This window comes from Dromaius novaehollandiae, chromosome 13 (genome assembly GCF_036370855.1).
Source record: "Dromaius novaehollandiae isolate bDroNov1 chromosome 13, bDroNov1.hap1, whole genome shotgun sequence".
Lineage (NCBI taxonomy): Eukaryota > Metazoa > Chordata > Aves > Casuariiformes > Dromaiidae > Dromaius > Dromaius novaehollandiae.
In genome coordinates, this window is record NC_088110.1 from 16,083,329 (window position 1) to 16,102,171 (window position 18,843).

At 36.8% G+C, this 18,843-nt stretch overlaps 1 long non-coding RNA gene across 1 annotated transcript in view; it reads right to left on the bottom strand.

The window, feature by feature from the left end:
* LOC135329735 (uncharacterized) overlaps positions 1-18,843 on the bottom strand; it is a 133,454-nt gene that overhangs the window by 89,721 nt on the left and 24,890 nt on the right. The window lies entirely within an intron of this gene.

Here is an 18,843-nt window from a genome sequence, read left to right on the forward strand (position 1 = left end):
ACCCACTCTGCAGTCTTCTTCTGAAACTCATATTCATTATAACCTGATTTTTAAAATGACAGTCTTGCTGTCAGCAATGTTGCTCAACCAATTTTTTTCCTTTCCTGCAGAAGCAAAAATAACCCTTCTGTTGACGAGCTTTGCCCATAAAGGTCAAAATGTTAAAGAGATACTAACAAGTGAACCATCTCTTCATCCCTGGAAGCAACCTTGTTTCCATTCCAAGTCTTGGGCTGGATCTGGGCATGACTCCCTAACATGTGGTGTGGCTGCTGCTCCTCTGATATTTTTCAGCACAGGCAGAGGAAGGAATGTTTTTTTCTACTGTGTCAGAAACTGCTGCTGCTTATTTCACTAGTTGTCAGCCAGCTAACTTTTTACTCCTATCGTTCTGCTCTGAGCAAGGCACTGTCTCAAACACTCTGCCGTTTCACAATGACTTATTTTTAACAACTCTTTAATAAGTTTGGCTTTTCTAACGTTGCTAAAGACTATACGGAAAAATCACTGGCTGGAGAAATAATTGTTAGGTTTTCTGCTGCCATTCTTCTTGTGTTGCTGAGTACAGGCCTGTTCTTTAAACGAATTCTATCCCATCTGATGATGACTTTCTGCATGAACTCAATGTATAATTTCCCCACTGTATCTCTGAATAGAGCATACAGTGATAATCTCCTGCCATTTTAATTAGCACTTTTGTATACCTATTTTTTAAATGGTTTCTTCCTGTGACAGGAAAGAAATTAAAGTCATCAGCCATTTTTGTCCTCCTGTTGTTCTATTCAAGGAAATAACGCATTTAATACTAAAAATTTTGCAAACAGAATAACAAAATACACAAATCCGATGACTGCCACCATTTACTGGAATCCATGTGAAAGTAAGTGTCTATGAAATGTTTTACTTCTAGCATCCTCTTCCTACAGGCTGTGGGAATGTGCTGATTCAGGCATAAGCAGCTGCCCCTAAAGATGGACTAGATGGATGTGTGCCAGATCAGTTCTGGTTCTGTCCTCCTCCTACAATACACGTATCTCACGGAGCAGATATCACTCCTCATTGATCATTCCTTTCTGGGTCAAAATTAAATAAGTGAAAGTAAATCCTGATGGCAGCTGTACAAGACAGGCAAGGACTCACCCCTGCTCCTGTGACCATGAGGGTGGAACTGGCAATGAGTGGCTGAGAAAGAACCGAATTTTACTGCTGCAGACACCTCCGTGTCTGGCAGGAGAACCTTAGAATATGAGAATCGCACATAAACAGATAAAAGCAATAAACAATGATAAACATCAAGAAACCCAAGAAGACGGACAGAAGCACTGATCATTACCAGAGCTCCTCTGACTTCTCTACATACAATGCCTCAATCTGATCTACTGGGAGGTGGCATTTTTCACACTGCAGCATCTTAACCAACAGTCCTGCTGAGCAATTCTTTTCTATTGGTCTAACATACTTTTCCTGGCTCTGCTAACATATGTAGGTATTTTTCCATGAGGAGAGAAGCAGCAAAATATTTAATAAGTGCAGACTGACACGGTCATGGATTCCTGCCCTTCCTCTCTTCACAATGGAATACATGAGAACTTCGCAAATAATGGGTCTTCTCTCCGCACTTTTTCCCTGTGAATTCAACCTGAGGTTCAGAACATGTCTTTGTACCTACTGGTAACCTTGAAGAATATCTAGGAGTATGCAGAATCTTAAACATTTCTCATTCCCTCAAGTAAACTCGAAAACTATACAGCCTATTCCATATACATGAGTTACTGCTGTCTAGTGCTGATGAATCAGGCGTACCACGTACCAGCTCTTGCCAAAAGGCAAGAGTGGTTATCACTTCCTTTCTGCATTACTTAAGTAAATTATTTAGTATAAGTTCAATTGAATTTTAAAATACTAAAATATATTAGTTGCTGGAGCTGTAGATTCTAATTTAATTGCTTTTTTTAAATGTTTAAGAATTTTAAAACATAAGAAATCGAAAAGAAGAACCTTGAACAGGTGTTTAAAAATAAAACAAAGACAGAGCACACAGTTTGTTGCTACAGTGCAAATATCCTAATTTACCACTCGTGATCATGCACCACATGCAATTAGAGCATAGCTTATACATACACATATTTTGTTTTATCTGGTATATGTAGTTTCTCAAATAAATGAGGAAAGAGTGTTCAGAATTGATGCAGAATTCTCCTACCCGACTGCGCTATCAATTCTCTCATCCTCTTTCTTTCACTTTAGGGTTATAAATCTTTGTTTCTCTTTGAAGAAGTTACATTAATATTTAATTGGAAAACTTCATAAAATGTTAGAAAAACATTACACCAAACACAGTGTAATGCCCAAGAGAGTAAACAGCAGGATTTGTGTTATGCAGTTTAGTTGTGCATTTGCATTTCATTCTAGTATCACTGACCTACTAAAAAACCCTGCTCTCAGTCCTACTGTCTGTCTAAGGGAAATGATTTTTGTCTGAAGAAATAAAACTCATGAAAAAGCCCTATCTGATTTGCAGTTTACCTGTGCCATTTTGGGATTGATGCTTAGAAGGTATGAACTTGTTTTCAAGGCATTAGAGAAATGAATAATGAAATAAGTAGCTTTTAGCAATTTGAGATACACTTTTTGTGCACAACTCTTCCTTTTGATTTAGTATCATTTATTTTATGATGCCAGATGCACTACAACTTTGATATTCAAAGGCAAGCAAGTACTGAAGGTCAAACCCTAGATGAATCTGAAATTATAAAAATTTGATAGATTTTGACACAGAAGTATCACTGAAAAGACCAAATAATTCAAAAGATTCATCTCGAGCTGAGCAAGTTTAAGGGCTATTCTCATGTAGCATCTAATGTATTTAATTCATTAGTCTAAAATATTTATGTTACATATGATCAGAGTGAGAGGGAATATGTTTCACTCAAGATAATCCTGTGATGAGAACGATGACTCTCCATCTGTAGGTCCTCCATATGGGGAAAAATATTTTGAGCTGTCCCTATCTCTGCCCCTAAGCTCCACACCCACACCGAAGCTCAGAAATGCCCTACATAATAATTTATTTCCAGTTCCAGTGCTTCCTGTTAACCTTATTTATCTATTAGCTGTCTATGGAGGATTCCATTTCAAAAAGTGTGTATATGATGAACCGATTAAAGCCATCTACGGAACGTAGTATTTTAAGGTCTCACATCCTACTGTTAGGCCTTTTTTCACACATAAATGGCATCACTTTAATGTAAATTATTAATGCATTAAGTGAGGTCATTTATAAAGCCTGTACTCAGACTTTTATTTTAATTTGTTTTTCAACTTCGAGTACTACTTTTTAAAATAATCAAGCTAAAAAAACCTGCTTAAATATCCAACTATTTGATTTTAATACCCACATCAATTATTTAACAAAATACTCCACTGAAAATCAAAATATAAACATTTGTACACCAAACTGCTCAATGAAAATTCAGAAATACATGTCAAAATGGTCACAGGTTGTACAAAAAACAAGTTTAAGAGTCAGTCTTTAAATCCAAGCAAACACTTGCTCATCCAAAACTTTTCTTTTGATCTCACAGCCACTCGTGTCTGACTCCAGAACGCCTCTCCGTGTCGGGGCAATCTGAGCTTCTTCGCACACACAGCTTCCACCGGGGTCTCCTGTGAGCTGCTGCTCCATATCCTGCTAAGTCCCAAATGAGTCCCTGTTCCAGTTCTGACAGTCCAAGTTGTATCTTTCCTTCTAAAAGAATCTTGTATTTAGGACAAGTTCAGCATATCTAATAGATACGCAGTACAGATCCGCTTTGGATTAGAAGGAAGATTTTAACTTTTATCTTCACATCTGTAATTCTCTGCAGTATAATATAATGCGAAGTTTCACTTTCGGATGCACAAATTCCTCTCCCAGACCTCAGCAGAGTTAGAGAATGAATTCAGCCCGCAATATTCACATTGTCCACTAATTCTGTGATACTATCCAATGTATACTGCCTGGCAAGATTTTCTTTTGATTGACAATACAATAGAGTATTTAGAAAACCATTATTTATAAAACTTCAAGTCATCTTTTGTTCTAGAATGTATTCCAGTCTTGCAGTGAGGAAAGCCTTTAGGTTCACTGAACATCAGCCAGTATTTGAAACTCAGTAACAACAAATATACTTCACTATGAGCTGAAATTGGGTATCAAAATTCCTCCTGAAAATCAGGCATTCCCTGCAGTTGGAACCCCAGACTTAAAGCATTAACACGTACAATCACTAAATCTTGAAGGATATGGCTGCAATCCTCCTTGGATTTCAGATTCTTCATCTATAATACAGAGGTTAGCAAAATACATCACATTCAGATTAAATGCACTTTGAAAGAAAAAAAAAACTCCTTAAATGTGAAGTGTTAGCAAAGCATTATTATTTCATAAGAGTGCAGTTTCTTGCTGAGTCTTCTTTTTTTCCCCTCTTTCTCTTTCTATTGTGGTTTCTCTTACCAGTAACTGTTTTTTCTATTCTTTTATTCATTTTGCTCTTTTCTTCCTTTTGCAGCCATCAAAGACATTTTGAAACAGCGTGACATTGCAAAGCAAATGCAACTTGCACGATGGAGGAGAAAGGTTTTCTGCGTTTAAAAGGCAGCAACTGATAGAAGACTGTCAGAGAACAGCAAAATTCTGCTTTGTCCCGTTAGTGTCCGTTAACTACTCTAAATTTTGCTCCTTTGTCATGTAACTAACATTAATGTACAAGTCACTTCCGAATTCAGCCTGTCATTTTTGTCCATGATCTTTAAAGGTTCAGATAAATCAGATGGTGAACCTGTCCTCCCACTATTTCAAAGCTCTTTTTATGCTGTAATTCGTGCTGTCTCACTGGCATACTCAAGACTTTTATGCCTGCTATTACTATGATTCCATGCTGTAATTCATTATTGGCAGACTTCCCCGATAGAGAAAATCTCTCGAGCATTAGCATCTAGCTATGCTCATCAGATCAAAGTCCTCTGACCGCAGCATTCACGCGCCCAGAGAACTCCAGGTCTTCGTGCCGACAGAGCAGAGCAGAAAGGATTCAGACCTGCTACAAATATGCCTCTCTGGAGTAACACTATCTATAAGCGGGACAGCCTGTCAGTCCAATCTTCCTAAGGTTGAGTGCATGCCCTAATTTGTTAGATTTCTAGGTTGCACTACCATATTTCTTTCTCTGTCACTGCTTTATCTTATTTTGAAGGCAGAGGGGCTTGGTGCCTGAAGTCTCATTTTGTTTTGCAATAATGTTTTGTATTTTTTGCTAAAGCAATTTGCAATAAAGATGTCTATCCACTCAACTATTTCCACGCATCAGTCAATTACATTTTTGCACTAAAAAGGATAAGACCAGCTTTAAAAATCTACTCCCTGTGTCTTTAGTTTAGTATCTTAATTATTATACTTGAATATTCATACTAATGTGCAGCTATGAATGATCTGATACAGAATATATCAAATCTCATCACTGACAACTGAACTGAATAGATAGCAGATAGGTTTTACATTTTCCTTTAAAATCCTTCTACAGTCATTCTTTTGGTCCACTCTGTCTACCAAAGGTCTAGCTACATGCTCAGTACAAATTCGAAGAGAAACAGAATTCTATGTAAATTGAATAAATACAAATATAGGTATGCATACAACAAACTAACCTGCAATCTCGCTTATCTCTGTCACTTACTACATGCCATAAGAACATGACAGTAACTATTAATTCACAAACTGAGTTAAAGTTCATTGAAACCAACAGGAATCCTGGAATTGACCCTGAGTGTGGTATAAATTACGTAAAAGAAAAGCTATATACATGTATGCATGTGTGCAAGTATTCATAAAGATGGCATGATGACATACTATAAGCCAAAAATAACTATGGTCAGTCTTCATTTTTCTTGCTTGTGAGCATATTATTGCAAAGCCTTAATGCTTTGAGCAGAATATTGAGTACTGTATAATTTAAAAATAATAGAATGAAGAAATCCCACCACACGGACAGCAACAAACTGCTTTGTCCCAGCCAAAATACACACATGTAAGAAACAGACACACCACAGGCATAATTCTCATCTAGACATAATCCAGGAACTATGTTTCAAGTTTCTTTCCCGGCCATTTTTTTCTTTCATTAGCCAAAAAATTGTATACAGTTTTATTTAATGGAAAATAGCACATCCTTTCATGACTGCTCTATCATATCTGTGAATAAGAATACCGTGAGGTTAGGCAGTGAATTCTGCCACTTCTATTTTTGCTCAATATCTCTCATAGCTTTGTTGAGCCAAAATCGTTCAGTGGTAATCTAGTTAACCTGTATGGTGCTTTACACTTCTTAATGCCTGGTAACAGACACTATAAAGGACACAGTTAAAGGATCTGTGAGAAATTATAATTCTCTTGACCTTGTGCCTTTAAAATGGGGTTTAACAATCTCTTCAGGATTCAGTTGGTACGAGTTCAAACTATGCTCTCAATTGAGTTTCGTTTTGTTTAATAGTTTATTTTCCTTGTTATTTTTACTGCATTCTTCAACCTGGCTATCTCATTAAGATAGCTTCTGGCCACGAGCTTCCTGAAAGCCTTGCTGAGCGTGCAACGATTCTCAAACAGTACATAATTTTATATATTGTAACTGAAAAAGCAGCATAATTTCATCTTTCCTGTATAGGTACAGTCTACTCTAAACAATGCGGTTTAATGTTTTCTACACCCTTAAATAGTTGGAAGGATCTTCCAACCTAGAAATAATTTCAAGATTCAGAGATACGCTTGTCTCCATCTCATATATTAATTACCATGTTATCGGTGATGAAATTAGACTCTTCTCACAAATGTTTGGATGAGTGACCCTTCACTGGCACAACTGAAGGTATGAGCCTTCATACCCTCATATGAGCTGCGAGCCTCGTTCATGATACTGGCTGTCAGTGACTTCATTGGCGGTAAACCACAGTAGCATGTGCAAGATGCTATTTAGGGATCAGATCTCCATTCTTGTAAACCAGTATTTTAAGGCCTTTTCCCTTTCCATCAAGTTCTGCAGATGCTGCAGAACAGCACCGGTTTTTCCTCACGCTTAAGAGAGCATGAAGTTGAGGCCACGATGCCCACCTGTGTGATCATTAGAGCATCCACTCTACAACCTAGGCAGCAGGCTTTCCAAAGTTCATGTGTTATGGTCAGAAGCCTGCAGAACCTGAGGGAACACTGTGACTGGTATTTACAGCAACAGGACGGGCTATGCAGAACACCTTGACCAGAATAAGAGAATTCCAAAATTAACAGTCCTACTGAGGATGTATTTGCCTTATCCTTGCTTCCCCTGACAGGATTAGTGAGATTATTCTGTTTCAAACAATAGAGGCATATAAAATTGTGGGTTTAGACATAACACGATTGTTGACAAAAGCTGCCAAGAAAAGGCATTTTTGCTTAGGGATATTTTTTGGGGGGTTATGGACAGATAAAAAGAAATCACTCCCAATTAAGACAATCTCTTCAGAACTGCCAAAATGAAATTCTACAGTATTTTGCTTCAGAAGCAATGAAAAATAACAGCGTTTTTAAGGAGAAGGTGCTCCTGGGAATCTCTGGTGGCAGGTAGCTGAAATTAAGGAAATTCTTACTAGTTTCACGACTTTTCCCAAACTCACTAGCATTACCTAACCAACCAACCAAGATGTTTGACTGAGACCTGCCCGGCAAGCACGATTCTAGCAGAGTGCTATGCTATTCTACATGCTAAAAACTAACACACACACTCAAAAGTGTTTCGCAGAATCAGCATTTTCAGATGATAAAATTGTTCTCTTGGAAAATCTCCAACCAGTACTACTTGTAACTGGCTTAAGAGCAGAACATGATTTCCCTGGTCATCTGTCAGAAGACAGTTTCTACTAGAATGGTTCAATGACAACTGTCTTTTCTCCAAGAGCCTGGCAGACAAAACAGTGGATTTGAGTTCAGCTTTTGTGTGAGAAACAACAGTACAAACGTTTGATGGAGATTTACAAAATGCTTATCAAATATTACCCTACACCAGCATATTATGTTGAAATGGCAGATTCATAAAAATTAACTTAGGCTACTGCGTTCCTCTGAACACCATAATCCTGCCTGGAGCTGAGCATATTTGGCTTCATTTAGGCCAGTTGGATATTCCAGATGATATCCCTAATAAGAATAAACTTACTAAGATACACAGAGTATTAAGATATTTCATTTAAAAAATAGCAGTCCCTTCCTCTCCTTTCTTATCTTAGAATTCCAGCTGAATACACCAAACTTCAGAGAATTTGGGGAAGGCTCTCAAGAAAAAGAAACTCTGAGCACTCACTTGGAATAACAAATACAGTTGCAGTATTTCTATGAAGAAGTTCCCATAGTTAGAAGCAAACTTAGTTTTACAAGCATGAAACAATTCTATGCAAATATCTCACCCAGGATAACAAATTATAACTAAGGCACTACTTAACATCATATCAAGGAATTATCTGTCTGAATTGCAACTGATGGGAATTGCAATTCAGTATTTATTTATGCGTTTTACTTTTGAACTCTTTATTAACTTATCCGAAAGTTTAGAAAGCCACCTCTCTCTGCCATTTCAGTGATACCTTTTAACTGTTCAATAACTCTCTATAAAATTTCACAAACACTTGCAACATGAAGATACAAACAGAAATTCAGAGAGAAATAATTTACATTTAAGAACTGAAATATTACTGCAACATCATATACAGGTTTTATCATTTCTAGACTTACTGAAATCATTAGTATGGCATACAGCAGGGCTTTCTTTTTATATTTTTTAGGAGAAATGGAATCTCCAGCATTTTTGCTGCTTAACTGACAGTTAAGAGACCCTGAAACTTTAGAAAATGGAAAAAAGTGAGTATTATAGATAGTTGGAAGCATAATGCTGAAAAATCTGGCTAACTGATTCTGTCCTCAGTCCACATCACAAAGCTGATCTAGGGCTAGTAAGTGCAAATGGATGCTGGATCTAACAGGGCTATAAAGGCATCTCTGTACCATGCTCTAAAGCACTCTGGATCCCACAAGGGTTATTCATTCAGCTACAGCACTCGTTCAAACCCGGCTAGCTGCCTGCACTCTGTGGGCACCATGTCCCCCTCGAATCCACCTGCTGCTGAGCACACTGGGGGGAAACTCGCGTTGTTCCTCCACAGTTAGTACAGGTATGGCGACGCATTTTGGCTCCAGCTCAGCAGCAGCAGGTGAAATGCATCTGAAAAGCAAATACGTGACAAAGCACTGCATGAGAGAACAGTACTACACAGTGAAGGGCAAGCAAAAGAGGAGAGGGAATGAAGTGGAAAGTAAAAAGGAAATGGTTGGTGCTACTAGCCTTGAGATGATATGGGAGCTGCTGTAAGATCACAGGGCTCCACCTTGTCAGTATGAATCATTTACTCGGATCCGTATATTATACCAAATAAAAATTGAGCTGAATTACAGAATACTCATTCCATTTTGAAGGTCTGAACAGTGTTCAAGACACTCAAACTTTGCTTTTCTGGTTTATGAGATCACCAAATCCATTCCCTGGCATTATCGACTCATAGCTCACAGCTGTCTGCTATTTATTTTGTGTATAATCTTCCTATTTTCAGGAAGTTATAAAATGAGTATGAAAGATTCCCTAAGGGATGAAACTCAGAATAAAAAACCCTCAAGCCCTGAGTGATTTATTTCACAAAATGATTTTATAAAATAAGAAAGCCACTGCTGCTAGTCTTGGTCTTGTTTAAATTGTAACAGAGCCAAAGCATGAATAGTTAATAGATGTTCTCTAAACATTTGGACTCCTGCAAATTGAACAAAAATAAATACTCATATACATATATGTTTATCCCAAAAGGATCCAAAAGTCCTTTAAGAAATCAGTGGTCTAGAGTTCTGAATCAGAAATAAATCCTTACAGCAAACACATGCTAACATCCTTTTAAGAATCAGGACATACATAAGACTATTGTTCCTAATGGGCATCTGTTTAGTCTGCATTGGTAAAGTGTAACTGATTATTTTCTTTTATAAAAAAGGTCCTTTACAACTCACAAACTGAAAAGCAGACCGTAACTCTCAAACTTGTTTGCTCTATATTTCCCTTGCTTTAGCAATTTCTTCACAGAATGTAACAGAGTTACTAAATTCAAAATTACTGAGCCACATACATCATTGTGAAACAGAGCCATGCCAGCCACAGGTAACCAGCACGCATGCGTGTGCAGAGGACTTTCATTACATGCAGAGATCATTCACAGAAGTACAATGAGTCCAACATGCGCAATCTCCCCTTGAGGAAGCCCGTACCTTAAGATTGCACCAAATGGCAGGAGCCTATGGCAAGAATAACTGCATCTTTCTTACAAATGTAACCAAAAGCCAGGGCTCCTAGAAATATGAGCAGGTAAGAACCATCCTGAGTAAATCAACTTTCCTTTGTGCTCAAATGTGCTTCAAAAGAACAAACCAGCCTAAACGTTGTTAAACATATTGAGAAGAAAATGAGGACAGCAAGATATTTAGTATTCAAATGCAAGAGCTAAAACTCTGCAAATTATAAATCTGGAGAGGGACAGACAGCATCTGATTCTACATGAATAGACCCGGTTCATTCCAGCAGCCTTGCCTTCTTTAATGGGACTTCTCCTTGTACAAGTAAGATTGCTTGGATCAGGCTGACTTTTCAAAGGACGCAGGGATGCAAAACCTACTGGTTAAGAGTCACATTTAAATTAATGTTTATTTCTACTACAAGGATGGTCTGTAGTCTTTTAGTATAAATAAGAATAAAATCCTTAAGCTTTCAGTGGGAGAAAGAATATAACTCATTTAGGTTCCTTTGAACACCCAATCCAAAATTCTCAAGAGGAAAAGAACACAGCATAAATAACAATGTTTCTTCATCTGCCCTTTCATCCGTCAAATGCTTGGAATCCTATACCATACCAAAGGACTGAAAAAGGGTGTATGCACTTCAGGATTAGAATAATGCAGGCAAATTTTGTATACGCAATGAGAAATCCCATTAACATCAACTTTTTAACAGTAATACCTGTTTCTACATTTCATAATTAAGTAAACCTGCCCAATTCATATGGTTATTATGCATCTCCACTATGTATCTAAATAACTGCACACATTGAATTGCTGTTTGAGACTTACAGTTACTGTATACTCAGCAAAGATACATTTATATTGCATTTCATTTTCAATTCATTTTAAGGTACAGATTGATAGAGTGGCTGACCTTGTAAGAAACATTTTAGATAGTGAAGTATAAAGGTTCTTCAGAGTATTTTTAATTCCTTTTTTTTAAAACAAAATAGCTCTGAAAAATCCATTATCTTCCTTTTTTTTCATACAGCCTAATAATTACGGGTATGACTCATACAAATCAACCTTTCAGATATCTTGTCATAAAATAAAGGTCAAGTCGCAGAAAATCTTAACAGAATTTCTTAAAGAATATAAATGGATAACATTGTAGCTTTCATTAGTTTTAGCTTTTAAAACATTCAGAACTTATTATTAAAGTTAATTTCTGATGACTGTTTTTGAAACTACAGTCTTTAACTGGCTATACCATGTGGCTAATGCTATACACAGAAAAACTTTATGACACACACTAAAACATTTATGGCACTGCTGTAATTTTATCAGTGGTTATCAATCAACAGCGTAAGAAAAGGTCTGCAGTTTTATCCACCAGCCTTTTATAATGCTGGCGCCAACTTCCCATTTAGAATTGTTCCAATCTTATTTAAAACGAAACAGAACACAGAAAAAGGTATCATACAATCCAATCTTAATAATCTGTTCATCATCAATTAGCATTGAGACTAAATTACCCTCTTAACCAAGAAATTATAGATAACTATACAAAAATGCACAGACTCTGGCACTAGAAATCTTTATCACATAATTACGTAGAAATATTTTATTTAATTAGCCTCAATCTAGACGGTTGTTGCCACAGTTCAAAAGAAAAAAGGCAAAGGGATGTTTGTAAGTCCATCTGCTACCACAGCTTTTTAAGTCTGCCAGGTTTTGCTTCATATTTATGTTCAAAAGGTGAAAGCCACACAGAAATAAGACAACTCTTTGGTGGTTGGTTTAACCGAATAAAAGGGAGAATGAGTGGCACAGTGTACGTGGAGCTCTTGAGTGATCTGGTAAATAAAACCAAAGAATTTTGTTTAAAAATTAATCAATGCATAGGGCTTGACATAAAGGTCATTTTAGAGGCAATAAATGTGTCACAGCCACCTCTATATTCCCATCAGATTACTACAACAATAGAATTTTATTACCTTTCTTTTAGGGAGTATAATTTGAATTAGAGTGCCTGCAACCGAATTAACCCTTATTTATCTTCTGTAATTCCCTCCTAAACTTTTAAAATACATTCAAATACATAGCAAAGTGTCAAGCAAAATTCTGAGTCAGAAACTTCAAAACAGAATGCAAATACACTGCATTGCTTTTGAAAGCGAGTCACCACCTCTCATTTAAAGATAGTTAGCAAAAGAAAGGCATGGAGATGGCAAACCCAGAGGCAGATGCATGGGATCATCTCCCCTCCTTTATTGCCAAAAAACTCACTTTGTTTCCAGTTTAGATGGAAGACCTCCACTATAACTTATCATGCCTCCAACCCTGCACCTGCACCCGCACTGTGGACAGATACATGCATCAAGAGCCATGTGGGGATTTGTAAGTATTCTTGAAAAGATAGTTTGTGCCGCATTTCTATCTTTAGTATAATAACCCCTAAAATTGCTGATGCAAGCCAGTGACATGTTAAAATAAACACGTAAAATGGTGCATGAAACACATATTCAGAGCCAGCAGGAGTTCAGTGAAAACAGCCCCTGCCCTACCTTGCAGCTGGAGAGCATCACGAGAACCAGTTACCTCACCAAACCCTCAACATACACCGCGTTCTGCTGGTTGCGCTCTTCCTCAAGAGCACAGCTAATGGCCTGCTTCTAAAGTAAAAATTGTCATCTCAATTATATTTCATCTCTTTTCACAGATTCCCTGCTACTTATGCTACTGACTTGCTCTACCTTTTAAAAGGCCATCATTATGGTAAGCACCTGAAGCCCAGGGTATACAGAATAACTCACCACTTGGTACTTCCTGAGAAAACCATGTTCTCAACAGGTGCAAAGACCACAGTTATTCAAAGGGGATTTCATCAAAGCAATAGATTCACTCCATCTTATAGAACAACTGTTAATGTCATCTCTACTTTTTTATTTGATTTTACAAATTAGTTCAGAGAATGACAGTATAAAGACTACACAAACTAAGCTTATACATATTTTCTAATATAGAATAATAATTAATTATATAAGCTGTGCTGTTGTAGCAAAAGTGAAAAGAAATGAAAACACTATTAATGTGATGATTATTATTGCACAAATATGCTTTAGTAATACTTTAGGACACTAATGTTTTTCACGGGGAAAAGTAGTGCAAGCCAAATTCATGAGATGGGACCTAAATTTTAATATTCTGCAGCACTGCAACTCTTCCTCTTTTCAAAAATCTGCTCAGTGTATTTCAAGAAGGTTCACAGTGTACCTTCAAAAACATCACTGCTTCTGGTTTAAATCATTCAGAGGCTGGCAGTCAGAAGAAATAAAGGTAGAAAAGATTTCTTATCTCATGGGAATCAAGACACTAAAGCCAGAATCTTCAGCACAAATTTCTGAAATTTCTTTTTAAGCAATCACATAAGCATTGCCATTGTTGTTGTCTCATTAACAATTTATTCTCGCTTCTCAAAATTAAAAAGATTCATTTGTCAAGATATTGCACAGCCAGAAGGATCAAAGGCTCCTCAATCAGTTGCAAGTTTAAATAAAGACTGCTCTACTCAAGGATATGCACCACACACTTACTTTCAGCACCCTGGTCTTTCAGAAGTATGTCTCATTCTTTTAGGATAACTTAAGCATTAAGCTGAAACTTTTTTGTTTGAATTTCTGATTCAAATCAGATGCAGTATAGAGCCTGTTTTCAGAGGATACACTAGGTCTTCTGGGTTGGATTCATTTAGTGCAGTAGCTAAAATGACAGTGAGGGCAGGCAGTGATCTTCTACTTGATCTGACGCCACACATTCTGCAGACTGTATGCAGAGCACATGATATGTCTTCAAATGTTTAGCTGAGACTTTCATAAGTCATAATGCAAATAAATACAATGACATCTTTGATAATACCAGACACTGTCAATAAAAACCTGCTCCAGTGAGCTGGTGGACGCTCTGAATGAATTCCACTGGGGCCAGGATTTCACCGAGAACAGAAAGGCGCATTTCTGCTAATCACAACTCACTTCGTTCTATCAAACGCTGACCCTCATCATCAGGAATTATAGTATCTCCTTCTTTTCAGCTATAAGTATGCACCGATGATCAAATCTTTCCCTTTTTCCTATAGTGCTTTTCAGTATTGTAAGACTTAACAAATTTCATTCATTAGTATGAATATGGAACATTTCTAACCTTTCCATACCAACTTTTAAGGGCATATATACACAGAAAAGCTTCAAGGAGTTTAGAAATCAATAATATAGGGCTAAGAAACCCCCAGAAATGTCTGTCTTTGTCAGCTGTCCCTTAGGAGGATAAAACCAGCCTAGGTGACAGATTAAGATAGCTTATAGAGTAAATAAAGTTGACCTTCTCACTTTGTGCACTTCTAGCCAATGAAAATGCAAGAAGCATCACAAGTAAGCCACAGGCATCAGATTTATACCTAGTTAAAAACACAGTTACTAGAGATAGTTTCTGCTAAAGGAGAAGGGGAGAAACATTGCCTATAAACTGAAAATAGATACTGTCAATATTTGATTATTGGGAGAAATCAGTGTGCCAATAATTGATCTTATAATCAATTCAGAAAATTTATTTTCCTTGTGATGGCTTAAATTGATTACTTTTTATACATTTTATTGGTATTTTGAGCCTATATATGTATTACAAAACTTCTTTGTAAATCAAGACTCAAAAGACTTGCATTTCAAAGTAACAAAACTCTGTAAAATAGTAATACTTCTGTCTAAAGAGATTTCTGAAACATATTTCAGTTTCAGTAAAACCAAGAGAGGCACAAGATCTTTACAATAAGATAACATATTGATTACAAAGACTTCATTTTTGGTAACAGACTGCTTATGTCACAGCAGGATGTCAAAATGATGTGTGACGAAGTATGATATAACCAACCCTAAACATCGGCCCAAAGATGTATTAAAACTTTGAAAACTGTGAAAACATGTAACTAAAAAATCATCTCTCTCATGTGTCCATGCTTAAGAAAAGGGATTCTTGTGTACTGGCAATGTCTACTGCTGTAACAGAGGGTAACTTCCATATCCAAACATTCATTTGAAGATTACAAATATATATTTGGGAATTTGAGTAAGACTGAACAAATAGCTACTATACAAAAAAGATCAACTGATGCCAGAAGTTTTTGCATGGTTTCACGTTTTTCCCCTATGCTTTTATTTTCTTTCTTTAAAAGGTAACCAGGCCACATTACATCTCAGCTGAGAAAGCCAGGATCACTTTGCCTCAAAAGAGGCTACGGATCCAGGGGGATCTTATCAACGTGTATAAATACCTGTTGGGAGAAGTAAGGACAACGGCACCAGACTCTCCTTAGTGGCACCCTGTGAAAAGGCAAGAAGCAATTGGCACAGATTGAAATACATGAAATTCCACTTAAACATGACAAACTTTTTTACCATGAGAACGGTCAATCACGGGAACAGGATGACTAGAGTGGTTGCACTGATTAGTCCATGGAATTATATAATCCAATAGCAGCTCTAAGAAACTACAGCAGAAAAAAACAGTGAACAGCAGATTGTATCTAAGTGGAGATGCGTGGTAATGCTCTACTGCCATGTTTTTCTGAGCACAATGTTCTTTTGTAAAAAAAAAAACCCAACAATGAAACAAAAAACACACTTTTTTGTCAGTGTAATCTGAGTATTCCATATTATTATAGTGACAAGTTAGTTGAATCACTTAAAATAAAGAATTTATAACCATCTTGTCATGGATTCTAGAATACGTCCATCTGTGGACTGTATTCTTTGGAAAAATCTTTCTCACAACGCAGTACAGACACAGATAATCTTTTGTAAATTACAGTATCAAATAAGACCAGTCAGACGGTTCTAAGATCATATGGAAAATGAGTTTCAAACTCTGTGAGGTGTTTCCATTCTCTCCAATTAAATTCTTTCGCTAGAAAATTTGTGAAAACTGATTGTTTTGTCCTAGTTCATAATTTAAATTTGGAGAAGCACTGACATTTCCTGTTCTACTTGTTGAGTTTTCTTTATAAATGGAAATAAACTCACTAACAGAAAGTTAAACAGAATTATTTTTATAGATGTGGGAGTTTTTTAATACTGAAATGTGGTCTTTAATGGGGAAGGTCCATTTTGCCTCTACAACATTCTGCTTTTTTCCTCAAGTGGTAAGATTCATCGAAAGAAATATAAGCAGCTGAACTTTCTAATGTCAAGCAGATAGAGCTGTAGCTGCATGAAGAAATGCAGACATACATTTGGAGTGCAAATTGCTTATGTGAAGAGAACGTTCCTCAAATGTTTCACTTTTTTTTCACTCTGTCTTTTCAGCTGTGTGACATATTGGTGGGACTTTATGTTCCATGAAAATATAAATACATAACAAGTGTTCTTAGAAAAAGAAGCCTTAAAATACATGTAAATATCATTACATCCCCTTCCATCTACCACAGTGCAACGTAAAGAAACTTTTAGTGGAGGCAAGATTTGTATCTACTAGTCTGTCTGTCTTGGATAACTACACAGCATCTCTATATATAAATCTGAGAGCCATGCTGTGCTGCAGCCTCAGGCTTTCCCTAACAGAGTTTTTTATTAAAATTGTATGTAATCCAGATCTAGAAATACTACTTTTATTTCATTAAATCTTCCGTTCTCAGCTTGCTTAGCTATTGGCAAGGGCTTTTTGTTTCCTTTTTTATTTCCAGATAAGATGATTGCTGAAAATAAAATCTGGAAGCCTTTACACAACTTTTCATTCTCCAACGCCTAGAGACATTTTTTTTCTTCTGATACTACAAGCTATATCCCTTGATTTGTTAAAAGAAAGATCTTCACACTCAAAAATGGTCAAAGGAAGATACAGGATACAATAACTATTGCATTTATATCTGTTTATCTTTTTACCCATAATGTCTTCACTGTTTCTTTCTGTGTAGTAACAGTACTATCAAAGGAAATATTAGTATAACAGCTCAGATGTTTCCAGTATCACATTGCCCAGCCTAATTATTTTAAGTGCTACGAGAATTGAACAAAAAAATATGTAAAATACATACAGAGGGTCAGACTGTAAAGTACGAATACCAAATACTGAGGCACACATCTGCTGAGAGACATAACCCAACAGATTTCAGGGATTACAGGGGACCTGACAGTGCAATCACAAACACCTCTTCTCACGCTCAAAGAGCAAAACGAAGCAAACCAGATGCATTTGCCACAAGGAAGCAAGTGCTCCAGTGCATTGAGTTCATCTCATAAACAACTGAAACTCCAAATTATCATTGATTATTGAGCAATCTGGGGCACAAACAGGAACAAACTCAGATCTTATCCATCCTATGCGAGCACTTCCTGCTGCTCTGCTTCCCTTCATATAGATGCAGCTATCCTTTAAAACCAGCATGCTACAAAGAGCACAAAGTGTGTATTTGAAATGCAACAACAATCTGCCTTTGCTCATATGCAATCTATCCTAATGTAAAAGCCTTTCAGGTAAAATACTATCAAGCAACTTAAATAGTAAGAAATTACAAATAAGGCAGGAAAAAATACAGTGTTATTTTAAATATAAATGTGCAGTTCTAGCAAGGTCAGGAGAGCTATTAGGTCTGTAACTTGAACTGTTTTCTAAACTTACTACTTATCCTTCTTTAGAGCCTTCTTTAGGTTATTCTCACACAGAGGAGAATACATCTCATGAGAATACAAATCTGTAACAAGTATTAGATACATTAATACAATGGTTTCTCCTCACATTACCTGACTCTAGCACATCTAGATTCATACTGTTTCAAGTACACCAACGAATAATGCAAAACAATAACCAGCATAATCCATAGGGCTGTCCTCACGCAGGGTTTGCTAAATGCTGAAAGACCTGAGGCACTTGAACACATTCAGTGTCTTTAGATGCTGGTATTTCTGTCAGACAATATGTGCAAATCCTTTGCCAGAGTTCTGAGGTGAAACTGCTTAGCGCTAGGGATTTGTAAAGGAAGCCTCAAACCACTTGAAACACACCTGCTTTCAGATCTCATTTTATAACCCAAATCAGAACTGAAGTTCTTGAACTCTCTACTGAACACCAGCTTGATGTGAAACTTTTTTTTACCGTGGATGGTAGGAGACAGAAAGTTTCATCTGAAATTAATTCTGAAATGTAATTAAATCTAGAATGTAAAACTATGCAGTGTGCAAATCTAGAAATGTAGTTAAATCCCTGTTCCTACAGGTAGCTTATGATGGTGAAGTTGATAAATACCACAAAAGTCAATTTGGAGGAAAACATCTGAAAAGCCTACATGTTGCTGTGTTCTAGCCTACCTATAGTCCTGCAGGGAAAATGACCTGTACACTCCTGTGTATTCCCCGAGAAGACAAATACTGAAAGCACTTTAACACCAATATTCAAATCATACCCAGGCTTCATTATTTCCAATT